The following is a 16,457-nucleotide window of genomic DNA, read 5'->3' as shown; positions in this document are numbered from 1 at the left end:
ACCACGACCCTGGCTTTACGATGGAACATTAAATTCAAGGAATCTCAAGTGTTCAGTCAACAAAAACTTGGATCTATAGTAGAAAGATGCCACAACTCCGAATGTTAAAAGCAAATATCAACATGTACGATTATAGGATTTTCTTTCAAAAAACCAAGATATACAAGAATTTAAAATCCCGAAACCGACAGTCAACAGCATGCTTAACCAAGAAATGGCTTCTGTACATGAAACAATCGCCCTATTTCTTTCGCTCATCAACAAATTAATATTTCAAAATAAATCACTATAGATATCCAGTACAAGCGAAGAGTTTGTAGCCCTCGTAGGCTCGCAAGGAAACGTGGCCTATACTTTTAAAATTCGCTAAGTGAACGTAAGTATTTACGCTCTATTTTCTTGTCTGATTGGTGGATTTTGCTTAAAAGACCGTCAATGATTGGCTGATAAACTTACGATCTCTTAACTTTTTTTGAAAGTATATGCCCTGCAGGTCCGCAGCTGGCTCCAGTCGCTGATGATCGAGCAGTGAAATTGTGATGAACGGTGGCACACTGCCCGACTACCACGAGATGATTGAGCAAATTTCATCATTAAAGGTTAGATTGTTGCTGATTATTCACGATTGCATGTTGCTAAATAAGCTTTGTCTTGGCTTTCTTTGATTCAAGTATACACATAACTGGTCTGAAAACCAATAATCATCAGGCCTCAACAAATTAAAATTGGGCAGATATTCATCAATTAGACACTCATAAAAATTTTTATAGTACGAAAAAAATTAATAGACAGGGCTTAAGTAGAATATAGCTCGTTAATTTGAGCTTGTCGAAAAATTTTTGCTGCTTGGACTAACAGTTTAGACAAAAATCAAAACAATCAGAAACTGATTTGAAACTCAAAAAAAATTTTAACTCTGGAAGAAAATTTTGAAAACTAAGTGAAAATTGATCAGCGTATAAAAGCCGAATATCTTTTGAATGGCAGGCATTACATGGTGGGAAGAAGACGGGCTCTCGGAACGACACCGTTCGTTGATTTTTAACCGCTATATACTTCCCATGCAGTGATCTTATATTGATAATAATTAATTTCAAGTGCAAAGTCATATCCCACTATATATATAGTCTGGTCAAGTTGCCTTTGCCTCATTATAATATAAGTACTTAATCTGTAGCGAACACAATTGGGGACAACATCCTCAAGGTTTTAGCGGGATGCAGCAACTCTAGATCATTAAAATCTATTGAAATCAAATATTATAATTACATAATCGTTTCATTGCTTTGTAAGGGTGATCGTTTACAAACTACAGGGGGATTCGCAAACGCTCAAAATCTTTCTTCTTGCATATCAGCAAAAAAATCAATTGCGCATCATTTATCATTAGATCAGGAATGATGATCTAATAATAATTCCTGATTTAATTATCACATTCTTACGAAGTCTTCATTTTCTGCGGACAATAACACAATCAGATCAATACACTCAGAGAAATTAGTGAGAAATTGACCAATTAGCGATGCACTTTTTTGCGCTTGTGTGTAGTATCTTGACCCAGTTAGGCCCGGATAAAGTGGCGTATTAGTGCCAGTTTTTTAAGTAGCCTACAACGGCAAAGTGCCAGTTTTTGGACACTATTACCCGTTCATTTTCCCAAGTGTTAGATGCATCCCTCTGTGAAGTGCACATTTCTGCTAGGAACCTAAAGCAGCCTGCGTAGGCGTGTATCTGATATACAAGTCGAGCGAGACGGCAAACGGCGCGGCACCTAGAACGCTGCAGCGCACTCGCAATCTCATAAATGGCTATCTGAAAATTCCTTCGAATTCGGCTCCCCCAGGTACGAGGCATCCTATAACTCAACCGACATCAATCGTGTGGACAATATTCTGGCAAAGGATGGCTAATCACACGCCATGCACGTGTCTGATCTGATCTCTTCACTCTCTAGGTACTTGACAAGAGCGGTCCGATGTTCTGCGGTTGTATCGAATGCACTTCTGAGTAAATTTAATACTCCTAGACTGTGTTCCCATAATACATGATCCAGCACCCTAACTACGAGTTATATGTACACATCATGCTACAAACTGCTCGACAAACACCACAGAAATATTGAACCAGTTTTGTTTTGTGCTAATATATTCAAACTAAATTTTGACTTTTGATGCCAACACAAAACGTCTAAAAATGACCAAGCACCACCAGAGAACGGCAGTTTGCCTGACGAAACTACACTTTTCAGTGCACCGCACATAAATTAAGTAGCTACTAACATCAGGGTCATGTCTAACGATTCTGCGCGCTGTGCTGCCGTTAAGCAAGTGGTTGGCGTTCAGATCTTATTAAAAGTAAAAAATTAGATTTAATCCTGAAAATTCTGAAATTTCTAACATGGAACATAACAATTTGAAGGTTACAATGAAATGCTTGTTTCTAATCAAGATCATGCTTAGAACGTTTATTAGCGAACATTGCATAAGACTTTACATAAGACGAGTCTCAGCATTTATATGCGATGTTATCGTAGCACAAAATTTTTTCATTATCTTTTATCCATACATTATTCACAACACAAGAATGCCTTATACGAACAGAATGCGTCTCAGCTTCAGAACGACGATCGCATTGGCCAGTGAGCACAACGAATTACTTGAAGCACTACGAGGTCACTTTTACGCGATCCTGTAAAATATTAGCACAAACCAAGCAAAGTAACTGATCTCCTCTTTCTATAAACGCTTTTCATTTCTTCATCACGAGCTGCGGCCAAGATGTTCTTCGAATTCTTCAAACAATATATTATACCGTTCACCCAATAATTTTTGCATCGCGAATAAATGGAAAATAAAATTGTTATGACTTTCTTTATAGGTAGTATAAATGTATCACACTTGATGCGATATTGATGGTATTTACACTTGATGGCAGTCGCATAGTGTTGCAAGTGAATGAGAGGTATAACCTGAGATTATTTAAAATAACCTACTGTGCAAAGTGAAACATTCTTGCAGCGATAAAGCGACTAACATATCAGCTGCGTTCAGCCACCACAGATCAGTGTGGAGTGAAACTCCATTAACCAGCAATCCAGTTTTCCTCTTCAAGAAGAAACAAGATAAGTTAAGGCTTCATAAGCAGCGCTCTGACAATGCCAATCTATGGGGGCTGCTAGCGTCTTATTCTAAGAAGCATCGGAATTCGGTCTTAGAGATTTACGCCCAATTAAGCTCAATTAAAAATATAATGTGACGTGTACCTCACATTTCTTACGCGACACAAGATTTATGTACACACTATTTCGTATACTTTGACAGTGTCCAATCGAGATGTGGTTCTTCGACGTTGTAAAATTTATGTTAGGTATATGTTCTTAAAGTAGCAGACTCAAGTTAAATTTAAATGTGTTTAATAATTATATATAATAAACTTTATAAATTTGGATGAGATATATGAGGATGGCCAAAAAGAAGATAATAACATGATGATCATTGTTCAACTATATTAAGATAACTTTATCATTTCATTTCTCAGTTTCGAAAGCAAATTTTTTACTGTTCATCTCGACAAATGAAATGCCGAGTTGATAATATTTATATACCTACAAGATATTAACATTTTGATAACGACAGTTGACATTTAGCATCTAGGAGCTATCAAGCCGTTTTTCCGATGATGACTGAACTAACCTGAAAAAAAAAATTCGTAAGTACCTGTCTGTATTTGTGATATTATCTTAAGAAAAATTTTTATTTCCTAGAACAAGAGTGCAAATTAACGGTATAGGGAATTGTTCACATATTGCTTCCCGCGTCAAACGCGCACGTTGAATAATTTTTTTTTTTATTTAAGCTTCAAACAAGGGAGCTGACAAACAGTACTCAGCGCTAGCAGCCTCGTTGTTATCACTCGGTCCTCCAGACGACGGTTTTTGCTGATCGCGGAGCTCTAGCGAAAAATGCGATCAAATAGAATTAAGAAGGGATTGAGATGTACCGACAGCATAATAGGTCTTCAAGGGTACAGTAATCGCTATGCTCACTACTTTATTCTTCATGAAAACGATAAGAAGACTGACAGGTCGGTTCTTACTCTTATATTTTGACGGCGCTTGTACGATCATTATTCTAGCGATGGATTTCACTAAATTGAAAACGTCTAAAGCTTTTTAACTGGAAGAATTTGAAGTTAATCATAGGAAAGATGTTTTATATACATTTCTGCACAATGGATTTTCGTTTGAAAGAATCAGAAAATGCGAACGACTGTAAGAAAAGATCATGATCACTTGGCTACCAACTACAACAAATACAAGAAACCTCAACCATACAATTCCCTATCTACATACGCGCAAACCTCTTTCAAGAGAAAATTTGGTGTTGCATTCAATTCCAGAGAAATAATACGAGAACATTGATATAGAAATCATACTTAAACTATAAGATCAAGATCAAGTTAGTAGTTGCCTAATATCGATGTTTTTGCATCGCATGAACTTATGTGACAGTCTTGACACGCATGATAATCTTAATTTGAGGATCGGATTTAGAGTTTGTATATTGAAGGCTGGCAACTAAAATGGATTTACGAGTGTCAGTCCCCGTCTTTGTTCGGAAATTAATAAAGATACACAACCAATGAGCGGAATTCATTAACGTTGGCTCCCATGAATGTCTTAAGGGACTACCTGGGTAAATAATGCTGTGAAAAAGATGACTTTGTTTTGTTGTTGCCTAACTCATTAGCATTTTTTCGCGTCGGTAGCATAAACACGGTAAATGCGAACATGGTAGATGCTGTGCAATGTGCGTAGTTTATCGTACCAAGTAAGTACAAAAGTTTCGTGAAAAGCATTCCATGAAGCTCCTTAATTATTCTATTTGCATAATAAGTATTATCAATGCGAATAAAAACGGCGTTGAAAAAAGAGGAAGAAGACTAGGCTTAACTATTCTATTTGCATAACATAAACAGTGTTCGAATAAAAATGGAAAACATGAAGTCACGGACAGACAGACGGACATGACGAGCACAATAGTGCATTTTTTTCTATAAATGAGAAAATGCGCTATAAAGAGGAACAAGATTAAGACCATGCAGGTAAACATGCTGCGTCTCGACTGCACAGTTGTACAGGCAGCGAGCGCCATCGGCGCGGTGCTGTCCAGCGTGACCTGGGACTACTACGTCCGAAACTCGCTAAGTGAACGTAAGTACTTACGCTCTATTTTCTTGTCTATGATTGGTGGATTTTGCTCGACAGGCCGTCAATGATTGGCTGATGAACTTACGATTTCTTAACTTTTTTGAAAGTATAGGACCTGGGACTACTACGTCCGAAACGCATATCAATGATACTAATGACATGCCGCGCTCCAGAGACGGTAGATTGAACCTTTTTTTTCTATAAATGAGAAAATGCGCTATAAAGAGGAACAAGATTAAGACCATGCAGGTAAACATGCTGCGTCTCGACTGCACAGTTGTACAGGCAGCGAGCGCCATCGGCGCGGTGCTGTCCAGCGTGACCTGGGACTACTACGTCCGAAACTCGCAAGTGAACGTAAGTACTTACGCTCTATTTTCTTGTCTATGATTGGTGGATTTTGCTCGACAGGCCGTCAATGATTGGCTGATGAACTTACGATTTCTTAACTTTTTTGAAAGTATAGGACTTGGGACTACTGCGTCCGAAACTCATATCAAGGATTCTAATGACATGCCGCGCTCCAGAGACGGTAGATTGAACCTAATCAGTATCAGTTAGACAGTGGCCTTGATACGGCCGTCTCTTGTATTCTAAAAAGAAACTCAACCCTGCGGGGCCTGCTCACACAATGTTACACATGCGCAAGTTATACACACATACAACATTTCTACGCAAAAATCATTGGCATGTCAACGAGTTTTCACATATTATATAATAGCCCATTTTGCAGCTTGTGTTTAATAAGTGAAGGTGAACCCTAACCATCCACATCCATACGTTATATACCTTATATAGCGTAATACATATACGCTATAGTGCAACATGTTACCGTCAGCGAGCAAGAATTACAGGATGTAATGCTTGCTTGATAACGGATATTATCTACTAATGACCTAGTAATGATTCATTGGCCTGTTCAGGAGTGAAAGAAGAAACCGGAGTTGCTGTTCCGCGAAAGTATAATGACAATTACTGAACTTGTCCCCTAATTAGTCCTTTTTTGTGACCTTTAAAGACACTCGCAAGCGGCTTCTAATGAGAAAATACTGACAGCTATTAATTGCTTCGTGAATAAGCTTACTTGCCGTAAAATTAGAGGCGGCTAGTTATAGCCGTCGATATTGTAGCTGCCCCCGTGTATACGTTAGCTTAAGCCGCGAACCTTACATGCAGCAGCTTTAGTGGGATTTTATCGTGAAATTTGATAACAATAATAATAGATTATAATATATATAAGTTTTTTATGTCCTGATTAAACGATTGCATAACAAACCATTCCATTAGTTTGCACTTTAAACGAACCAATAGAAAAATCGCTGTGAAATAAAATAGAATTCTTAGCAGAGACAAAAATCTTGATATCGTAGCCACCAAGCGGATCTGGAGCTTGCACGCAAGCAAGCGATTATCTTGCATGGCTTACATTCAAGTTCCAGTGAGACGCCAATTTTTCCCTAACTAAAGTCCAATTGTAGGCGTACAGGCTAATAACTTCAGCAAGTGCCTTCATCTCAGACCAATTTGAAATTAGATACGCAAATTTTAGATCATTCATTTCAAAATCTGCATCTCGATTCTTCTTCAGACGTCTTAATGACACGAATGTCTAGTACATTTTGTCGCACTCAAAAATAACAAAAACTCGCTTCGCAACAAAGTGTGCACACAAATGAGCCAATTGTACGTATCCAGAAAAATCAAGAACGAATGAAACTTACTTCAATCTTAGCAGGAGATTTAGCAACTGATATAAATGCACAATATATGTCAGAAATAATAAAAACTACAACGGAAATGGGTTAAATTGATGCATTGGATATCAAAGCAATATCATTTCAGCAAATCAGAATCTGAAAAAAATGTTGCTCTCTCCAAAAAAACTCGGATAATCGGCATTTTACATCAGGTTCCCTATACTTTCATGTAATAAGCTACAGTGTACATTTAAAATGCTTAGGTCTCACTCGTGCAAATGACGTGCGGCTCTTCATCTGGATAAAAGGTTTGTTATACTTAAAATATGCCGTTGCATTGCTCATTTTCGAAACTTCTTTCACCAATGTTATCAACTCATCGTTATAAGGAACCTTGTTTGCACCAATGTTATCAACTCATCGTTTCGGGATAAGATACGTTTTGATTTAGTGAACGAGTAGCAACAGATGATTATGTCCAACCATGCAACGTTTAATTTTAAAAATGCAACATTCACATATTATATCCGCATCAACTACTATCATGAAAGTTGTAGCAGAAATAATTAGTTTGACAATTAATTTTTAGCATTCTGATTGATTAAATTACTCGATTACTCTATGAAATTAATGTTATTAAATTTTTATAATCAGATGAAGAATAGGTAGGATTTTTTACATCTCATATAAAAAAATATATTATTTAAGAAGTGAAAGAAAAATTGAAGCAAATTTGTTTTACCATTGAACAATGCACAATTGTACTTGGATCCACATTCACTTGTGAGTTTAGATCGTTTAGATTCGGAAAAAATTTCACATTAAAAATCTATCTAACTCTACTTTATCTTCCTGTTATTTCCAATTAAAATTTTGTGAAAGATGACGACTGAATCGTAAACAATGTTTTATTTAATTTACAAAATTTAACTAACGAGTTAGGCATTACAGAAGCCTTGAGACTGTAAAGCAACCCACTCGTGTGTCTGGCTGATTTAAATGCGTTGAATGCGCAAGAAAGCGTGAAGATAAGCACTAAATTGCGTCGATATCATCTGGCTGAGGCATAAGAAGGCCCGCGATGGTGCGGCGAACTGCTCGCCGATATGCACAATTAGCCTCTCAAGTAAAGAACAGATATTTTATGGAGGCTTTCGCTTGAAGTGATACCATCAGCGGTGCTCTGTTGAGCGAGACTGTAAAGGACATAATGAGAGGAGACATTTATCAGCGTTAATAAATAAGATGGAGTTGAGATGATGAGACGAGTGTACTGAGGAGAATGAGTAAAAAAACATAGATGTATTGTTTTAAGCAAAGTGTGAACATTTCATTTTTAAAAGTCCATAGTCGATAAAATAGACTGAGGATTTGCGCAACCGATTCATAGTAAGGAGTGAGAAATAAAAGAAATACTAAAAACGAAACATTTCCAGATGCCAACGGACGCAAACAGATTTAAGTCATAAAACAGACACGAGAGAACAGGTCCTCAATAACATTGAGAAGTAGTAGTGCCTGCCAATTTCAGTAAAAAACGATTGTTAGTTAATAATTAAATAATTATATTAGACGAGCATTACGTAAAAAGATAAAATAACGACGATACCTGCCAGAAAAACAAAAAGTTTGAGCCTATATCAAACAGAGCAGATCAAACAATCATGTTCCTATGAAAAATTTATAGTTGTTACAATACGAAATGGTATTGAAATTGTTTGAACATGGGCAGGGTGACGAACGTTAAAAAAATACACGCAATTCAAGACACGAAATAAATGAAGAAAGGCACATTATAGAATGTTTGATTAATAGATTACAGTTGGAAAGTCATAAAACACCTTAGGACACATTTGATGAATAGTGGCTAATGAAGAAAGAAGAATCATATGTGCATGCCGGTAAACATATACTCGAACTATAGTCTGTCCAAATTTAAACACTTATAAATAATGTTATTGTTGGAAAAATATCACCGAGAATACAATTGAACATGGTGCGTTTTGTGCAGCACGGGAAAAAAATCATGTTATATTCTTATTTCAGATCATACTCGTGATAAATCTTTGTTAGCCCAAAGAAATAATTAGTACCAAACACGGTTCACTAAATTAAAATTGTAAAAATTTTTTAAACAGTTAGCTAACCTGGACACTCTGATGCGTGAATCGCAGGTCATACTTTTCATTTCCCTCTTGGTTCTCCAGTCTTTCATCATTGAGGTCTTATATATGTGCTTATGTAAATAAGGCATTTAGCGTAAGATAAGATAACGATGAAAATTTCTGGACCGAAATTATCACAATTTATTGTGAAAATTTTTGTATTTTTTTTTTCATTGGCGATAAGTTCTGGCTTCAATAAATTGTCAAAGTAGTTTTATTGCAAAAAAAAATTAAAGCGTCCAAATTGCCTTTTTGGTGTAATTCAACGCTCATCGAGAAAGGAGTCTACTTAACACATGCATTTATCTGTTTCTTAATCAAAATTTATTATAAGTATACATAAATTTCTTATATTCATCAGTATAAATTACATCGATGCTTTACTTGTCCCAATCATCCAGCAACAAAAATGTTTCAGAATAATCACGTCTATCACAACACTAGATCAACATGTCTTCACGATAATTCTCTCAGTCATACCAGCTGAACAAACTTTTTTCTCTTTTAATTCTGTGAATCACACCGAACAAAAAATTTTCACATAAATAATTCTTTTAATCACACCATCAGAGGGAATTTTCCACCAATAATTCAGCCTATCACACCACCTGGATAAAAAGGTTTTCACGATAATCCTGTCAATCGCATCACCCCAAAAAAAAGTTTTCCGATTAATCCCATCACTCACACCCTCTGAACAAAATGTTCCCCAATAATCCTGTCACTCACACCCTCTGAACAAAATGTTCCCCAATAATCCTGTCATAAGTAGTGTTATTGAAAAAATTGAAAGCGTGCAAAGTAACTTTTTGATAATTAAATGCTCTTCGTGAAAGGCGTCTGCTTAACACATGCATTTATCCGTTTCTTAATCAAAACCTATTAATCCTGCATAATTATACATAAATTTCTTATATTCATCATTATAAATTACATTGATGCTACACTTATCCCAATCAACCACTAATACAAAATGTTTCAGAATAATCATGTCAATTACAAGTGATGAATATTTTTTTTCTCTAATAATTCTGTAAATCACACCACCCGAACAAAAAATTTTCACAATAATACGTGTAATAACACCACCAGAGTGAATTTTTTTACCCAATAATTCTGTTTATCACACCACCTGATCAAAATGTTTTCCCAATAATCTGGTCAATCACATCACTAGAAAAAAAAAGGTTTTTCTATTAATCCTGTCAATCACAGCACCCGAAAACAAGGTCTTCCTATTAATCCTGTCACTCACACCCTCTGAACAAAATGTTCCCCAATAATCTTTTCAATCACATCACCCAAAAAAAAGGTTTTCCCAATAATCCTGTCACTCACAGCACCCGAAAACAAGGTTTTCCTATCAACCCTGTCACTCACACCCTCTGAACAAAATGTTCCCCAATAATCCTGCCTGTCACATCACCCGAAAAAAAGTTTTTCCCAATTCCCAATAATCCTGTCAATCACAGCACCCGAAAACAAGGTTTTCCTATTAACCCTGTCACTCACACCCTCTGAACAAAATGTTCCCCAATAATGCTGTCAATCACGAGTCGTGAACCGTAAACCCAGGACGAGCAGATAACATAGGTACAGAGTAGAGAGCTTGCCATGCATGGATACGAGCCGCTGCTATTATGGTCTGTCTTGAGTGGGCGCCTGGGAGACGGAGCCTCTCATTACTCTAATAGAATTATGGCCTAAGGCACGACACGGAGCTGCCGCATCATGCTAGCAAATCTCGACCCTCGTGTAGAAATGCATCAAATTTAGGACCATTACTGGATGTATATTCAGCAAAATAAGCGTTAGAAATTTGAACGTGCATTTGAAATGCAATATAAACGAAGTTAGTTATGCATGGAAACGCTTTTGAAATGTGGATAATGGCCAAGTATGACAAGACGATCTTTAAGTGAATGCTGATGGAATTGATTTCACGAAGTTAACAATCACCGAATTCCGTTGGGTAAGTTTATTTAAATTGTCTGTTGGCATATAACATTACACCATAACATAAGCTACGAACTATGAAGTAGATTACATAACATATAGTTACATTAATATATAATGTTGTATATGATACTCGTATAATAACATCCATTCGTAACTCGTCGATTGGTACCTCGTTGATTCACATTTCTCGAATTATATATCATCCGTTCATGCCTCAACCATTCATGCCTCATCCATTCATGTCTCATGCCTCATCCATCCATGCCTCATCCATTCATGCATCATACCTCATCCATCCAGCCCCATAAATTCATGTCTCATCCATTAATTCATGTCTCATCCATTCATGCCTCATCCATTCACGCCTCATCCATTCATGCCTCATCCATTCATGCCTCATCCATTCATGCCTCATCCATTCATACCTTTTCCATTCATCCCTCATTCATTCATCCCTCATCCATTCAACCCTCATCCATTCATGCTCTAATGGCACTGAATTTCGTGTACATATTCAAATGAAGATCTTTCAAATACCGCAATTTGAAATGAATGCGTAATGGTTGTTAACCCTGTATTGTATCCCTCGCATCCTGGAATAAAGGGTTATTAACCTGCGGACAAGGTAATAACAAAAGTAATGGCGATACAGAATACCCGGTATCGGGAATTTATTAATACTGACTGCATCGGGAATTTATTAATACTGAATAAATTCATCATTGTGTTGCGATGAAAATCCAGAGAAAATTCAGAAGGAATTTTTTGTGCGCTGACGTCGAGAACTTCTGGTAATAACAGACGTAATGACAACAATAGCAATAAATTAAATAAGAGCTACTAACATTATGAAATATTTCGAAGGAAGCAAGCGAGTGTCGCGCCTATATAATTAAGGAAGAGAAGGGTTAACTTATCCCTTTCCCGATTTCAAGTTAGTCGACGACAAATGAAAAAGATATTTGTCAAAGTTTTAACGGCTGTATACATTTTTTTCCTGGGTTCCCATAAAATTAATGGCAAGGTCATCGAATAGATCGAAGGAAGATCAAGTGACCTTTCCAAGTGACTCGTAAAAATAATTCCTATAGAATTCACTAGTACCATCGGCACACACACAAAAGATTAGCTCTAAGTGAACATAAGTCATGTAATGATAAACGCGAAAAATCAGTCATGATTTTGTTACCGTTAAGATATCCATGATTAACCTGAGTATACATTCATAAAACGCGGAAACTAGAATTAATACGTGAAAAAAATTCACCCCATTTAAAAAAATTCTAACAGAGCTTAAGAAGTAGCAAAATCGTTGAAATTAAACGTATTGAAGATTTTTTTTTTTTACTGCATTCCATAATATACATGAGCGTGATCAGAGCCTCAATTAAAAATAATTAACATACAGTTATTGGCGGTAATAAGAAAATTAATGAACGACATTTTCTGTTGTTTAAGCTCAATTTTTCACACACGCAGCCTAAACGGCACAAATTCCACAAATTTGGTATAGGCGTCAAGACCCTTCAATTAACGAGGCTTTGCACCGCTCATTACCTCGATCAAGGCTGCCCCAATATCTTGTTTACATTCCCCAACGAAAATATTTTGAGGTCTCACAAAAATAAGCGGGCGCGCCTCACGAAAAGGGAGATTTAGGAAAGTGTAGCAAATGCCACGTAAACAGACGTGCTTTGAACACGCAGGGTAAAATATGAGACTTAACTGTACCAAAAACGTAATAAATTTACAAGAAGGTAGTTAAGCGCGATCATACATATTACTGACCTGACGAACGAAGAACTAATTTGTGATCAATAAATTAGGAGAAAAGTCAACATTTTCCTAGTGAATCTTTCGATGCTTGCAAAGTTTAAAACTCTGCAGCAAATTTTTCATTTCATAGTCAACTCTTCAATAAATCCGATGGTTCACAAAGCTAGACTCTTGTTTTTGATATATTAAATTAAATGCTATTCAGCAAATAAAATTCGAACATAGCATAGATCGGTAGATCTATGCTATGAGTAACGTGCGAGACCAATATAAAAAACTTGGATAATTAACAATCAAAGCTGTAAACCTCTTCCTCTAAACGAGTTAGAGGAATTTTGCGACTTGGTCTGATCAATTTATGCCATTAAACTGAATATACAAAAAAGATTCTATATGTAAAATTTAAAAATATTTTCTATCTTTAAGCCCTTTCGCCACCTAACTTTTCATAAGCAAGTGGATGTTAGTGTTATATGTAAAATGATGCTGGAAACCGATGCTTTGGGGTAGATTGTTGAACTTTATTACGTTAGTGAAGATCGAATTAAATAGCAGCTTACCTGTCAGATTTGAAATCTTGACCGACTTCTAACTAAAAATAAACAATAAATTTTGTAATATCTCGACAACTCATAAGAGACTCAACAAATAAAATGTCCGATTCAAATGGAGTTGGTACTAACGAGCTTTTACTAGACATCAATATATCACTGAACTGCCTTCGACTTACCAGCTCCCTGTTACCAACAGGTACTAATGATAACGCACTCCTAAAGAGCAAATCATAGAAAGAGACAATCGTAATCAGCGCTGAAACAAATCAACTAACGTTACATCACAAAAATATTTTCGATTATCGACATAACGTGGTCCTCGGTCGCTCCACGTTAAATGCACCAAGTTATCGACGTATGTTTTTTTTTCACGCAGCCACGACGCACACTCCGACGGGGGTCATTCAAGACGTGAAATCGTTCCCAATAAATTGAAACCAGAGTTAGAAATGAGAGTGGCTCTATCAGAGGGGCACTCAGGTTCTTTATAGGCATGTGTACCTTGAGTCTGAGCTCGTGACAAGAGGCAGGCATGTGAAAGCAAACATGGCTTCAACGACTCGCTGTAGTCATTGCTCCAATTTGCAACACATGCAATTCTGCATCAAGATCAGCCGCAGACTCTGTACTCAAACGTGTTTGTAGTTCACAAACCTCTAAAGCTGAAGCCACAAACAGAGTGTGAATTTATGCAATTAAATTGCTTGCTTGCAGATGCAAGCGTTAAGAATCAGGAAATCTGCGCAACAATATCGATCAACATTACTTTACCCGCTGCCGGCATCAATACCTCGTAGAGCCCGCATCAATTACCAGCCGCCAAGTTGCTTCACTACGCAGGATAAATTTTTGCAATTGGCGAGAGCTTTATGGCAGCGTGACGCTCACGTTCCATCACTAAATAATTGATGTTTACGGCTGTCTTGTATAAACGATCATGGCTACCACGCGAGCAGGTCTACATAGTGGTCGTGTAATTCACGATGAAAGCAGCAGAATGGGATCATGCCATACAAATATGCGCACACAGAACTCCACATTGCATACATGGAGGTTACAAACTGAATTAAATTATTAATTAAATGGCATAGAGCATGATATGCGCGCGGCAGGAGCTCAACCACCATTCAGTGAGATGCTAGCGAGCTTTGAGTTAGTTAGTTAGTTTAGTGGCCAAATGTTTACTAGCGCTTCAGCTATTTAGCTATCTCGCACCGAAAATCATGATGAACATCAACCATAGAGGTGGAAGGTCTCAATTATTCATCACCCACAAGGGGCGGAAGGTCTCAAATGTCCAGCCCGCTGAAGCTGGCTCGAAAGAAGCAGCGTTAGCATCTCATGGGCGCTCAGGAACAATCCCCCTAGGAACGCGAAATCCCACAGGACTTCTGACGCACACAGACACGCGTCAGAAGTCCCCCCTGAGGGGAAGCGAGCTTTGAGACGTGACAGAAATTCCCACTACGTCAATAATGTTCACTTTGTATAGAGAGACCCGCAGCCCCTGAACGTAGACTCAGCCAAGGGCTACTATAATGACAGGAACGATTTTCAGGTGGTGGCAGAATAGCAAGATAGCCGCTCAAGGCTGAGAAGTATTTTCCGAGGCTAACTTACGCTAGCAACGATCGAGATGAGGTGACCGATTTTTCATGAGGTATGTACATTGTATATTAGTGTTATGTTTGTCGAGATCTTCAATGTTTCATGAGATATAAGTTAGTTAGACACCGACAAGGTAATGAATCAATGAATCAGTACGGCTGAACTATAATAATAACGTTAAAGATTGACTTATCAAATGCCTACAGACGAATCAGCTCTTTGACAACGCTAATAAAGCGCTGCACCTAATACACGTGGAATGACTACTTTTTATAATGCGTATGATAGCGGATGATTTAATTGATTGATCTCAGTAATTCAAGGAAAGTTTTAAGATCACATTTTTTTCAATACGTATTATAGTTATTTACGTTTCGCTAAGGATGTCAAGGATGATTTTTTCACATCACGCTGTGGAACTACCACTAAATAAGCGCGGTTAGTTGAAAACTAATTGAGCGCTACTGCTTGATTAGTTCCCTTGGAACTCGAGCCTTGGATAAACGTGGCTGATTCATTATTACAAATCAAGCTAAAAACGAAAAACCTTGGACACCATTCAACTTGTAAAATATCGTAACATTTTATTTGGAATGTCAATTTTAATTATAACAATAATGAAATCAGAGGCGTTAACAAAAGAAATAACAAACTTGTCCAAAATCATTCAATATCAATTCTGTGAAGTATCACAAGATTTCAACCGTTCAAATTCTATAGTGAGAATTTATTAGATATTGACTACGCATAAACTGACGATGTGTACTGCGATGAACTTAGGAAGTTTGTTTCCATGTCTGTAGAAAATTTTTCATGATGAGCACTCTTAATTTTTTATGAGTGCTATTATTATTATTTGTTAGCGAGGACCTTTGACACGCGCAGTTTAAGACTGCAACGCGCACTGCCTATTGGGAACTCAGGCACGGTTATCGTAGCACCTCTTGGAGTTGGAGACATGCGGTCACGGCAACAGAGCTCATAAAGCGTTTAGATAAATACTCGGTATTATTGGCCTATGAGGAGCTATTGAGCCAACACAAGGCCGAGCAGAACTTCATTCATAATAATGCATAACGTGTGTTAAATAACATCTGTCTATTCTAACAAAACCAAAGAGTCTAACGAAGAGTGGCACAGATAGTGGTTCAAGTGATGCCATGCATGCTTCCTGTCAGTTCAATTTTGGGCGGTCGTACCCTGCATGAAGGTTTACACAACTCGCTGCTTGTTATATAAACAATCATATGCTCCTGACAAACTGCTGCTCGTCGGTTCTCTTCATTTGTATACGAAGGTAATGATCTCAAGGTCGAGACTAGTTTTTCGGTCTAACTGAACATAAACACAAAGTTAATGCAAAGTTTGCAAAATGTCATAGGCACCCATTTAACAGGGGAAAAATGTTGTTTTCTGTTCTCAGTTCATTATTTTCACTCATATTGTATATTGCATCTCCATGTTAAGTGCTGTATTGCAATTTGATCAC

At 37.2% G+C, this 16,457-nt stretch overlaps 1 protein-coding gene across 1 annotated transcript in view; it reads right to left on the bottom strand.

The window, feature by feature from the left end:
* Positions 1-16,457, bottom strand: part of LOC108672001 — a 41,601-nt gene that overhangs the window by 23,229 nt on the left and 1,915 nt on the right. The window lies entirely within an intron of this gene.

The sequence above is a fragment of the Hyalella azteca genome, unplaced genomic scaffold (genome assembly GCF_000764305.2).
Source record: "Hyalella azteca isolate HAZT.00-mixed unplaced genomic scaffold, Hazt_2.0.2 contig17993, whole genome shotgun sequence".
Classification (NCBI taxonomy): Eukaryota; Metazoa; Arthropoda; class Malacostraca; order Amphipoda; family Hyalellidae; genus Hyalella; species Hyalella azteca.
The sequence above is the reverse complement of the archived record's forward strand: the minus strand, read 5'-3'. Positions and strand labels throughout refer to the sequence as shown.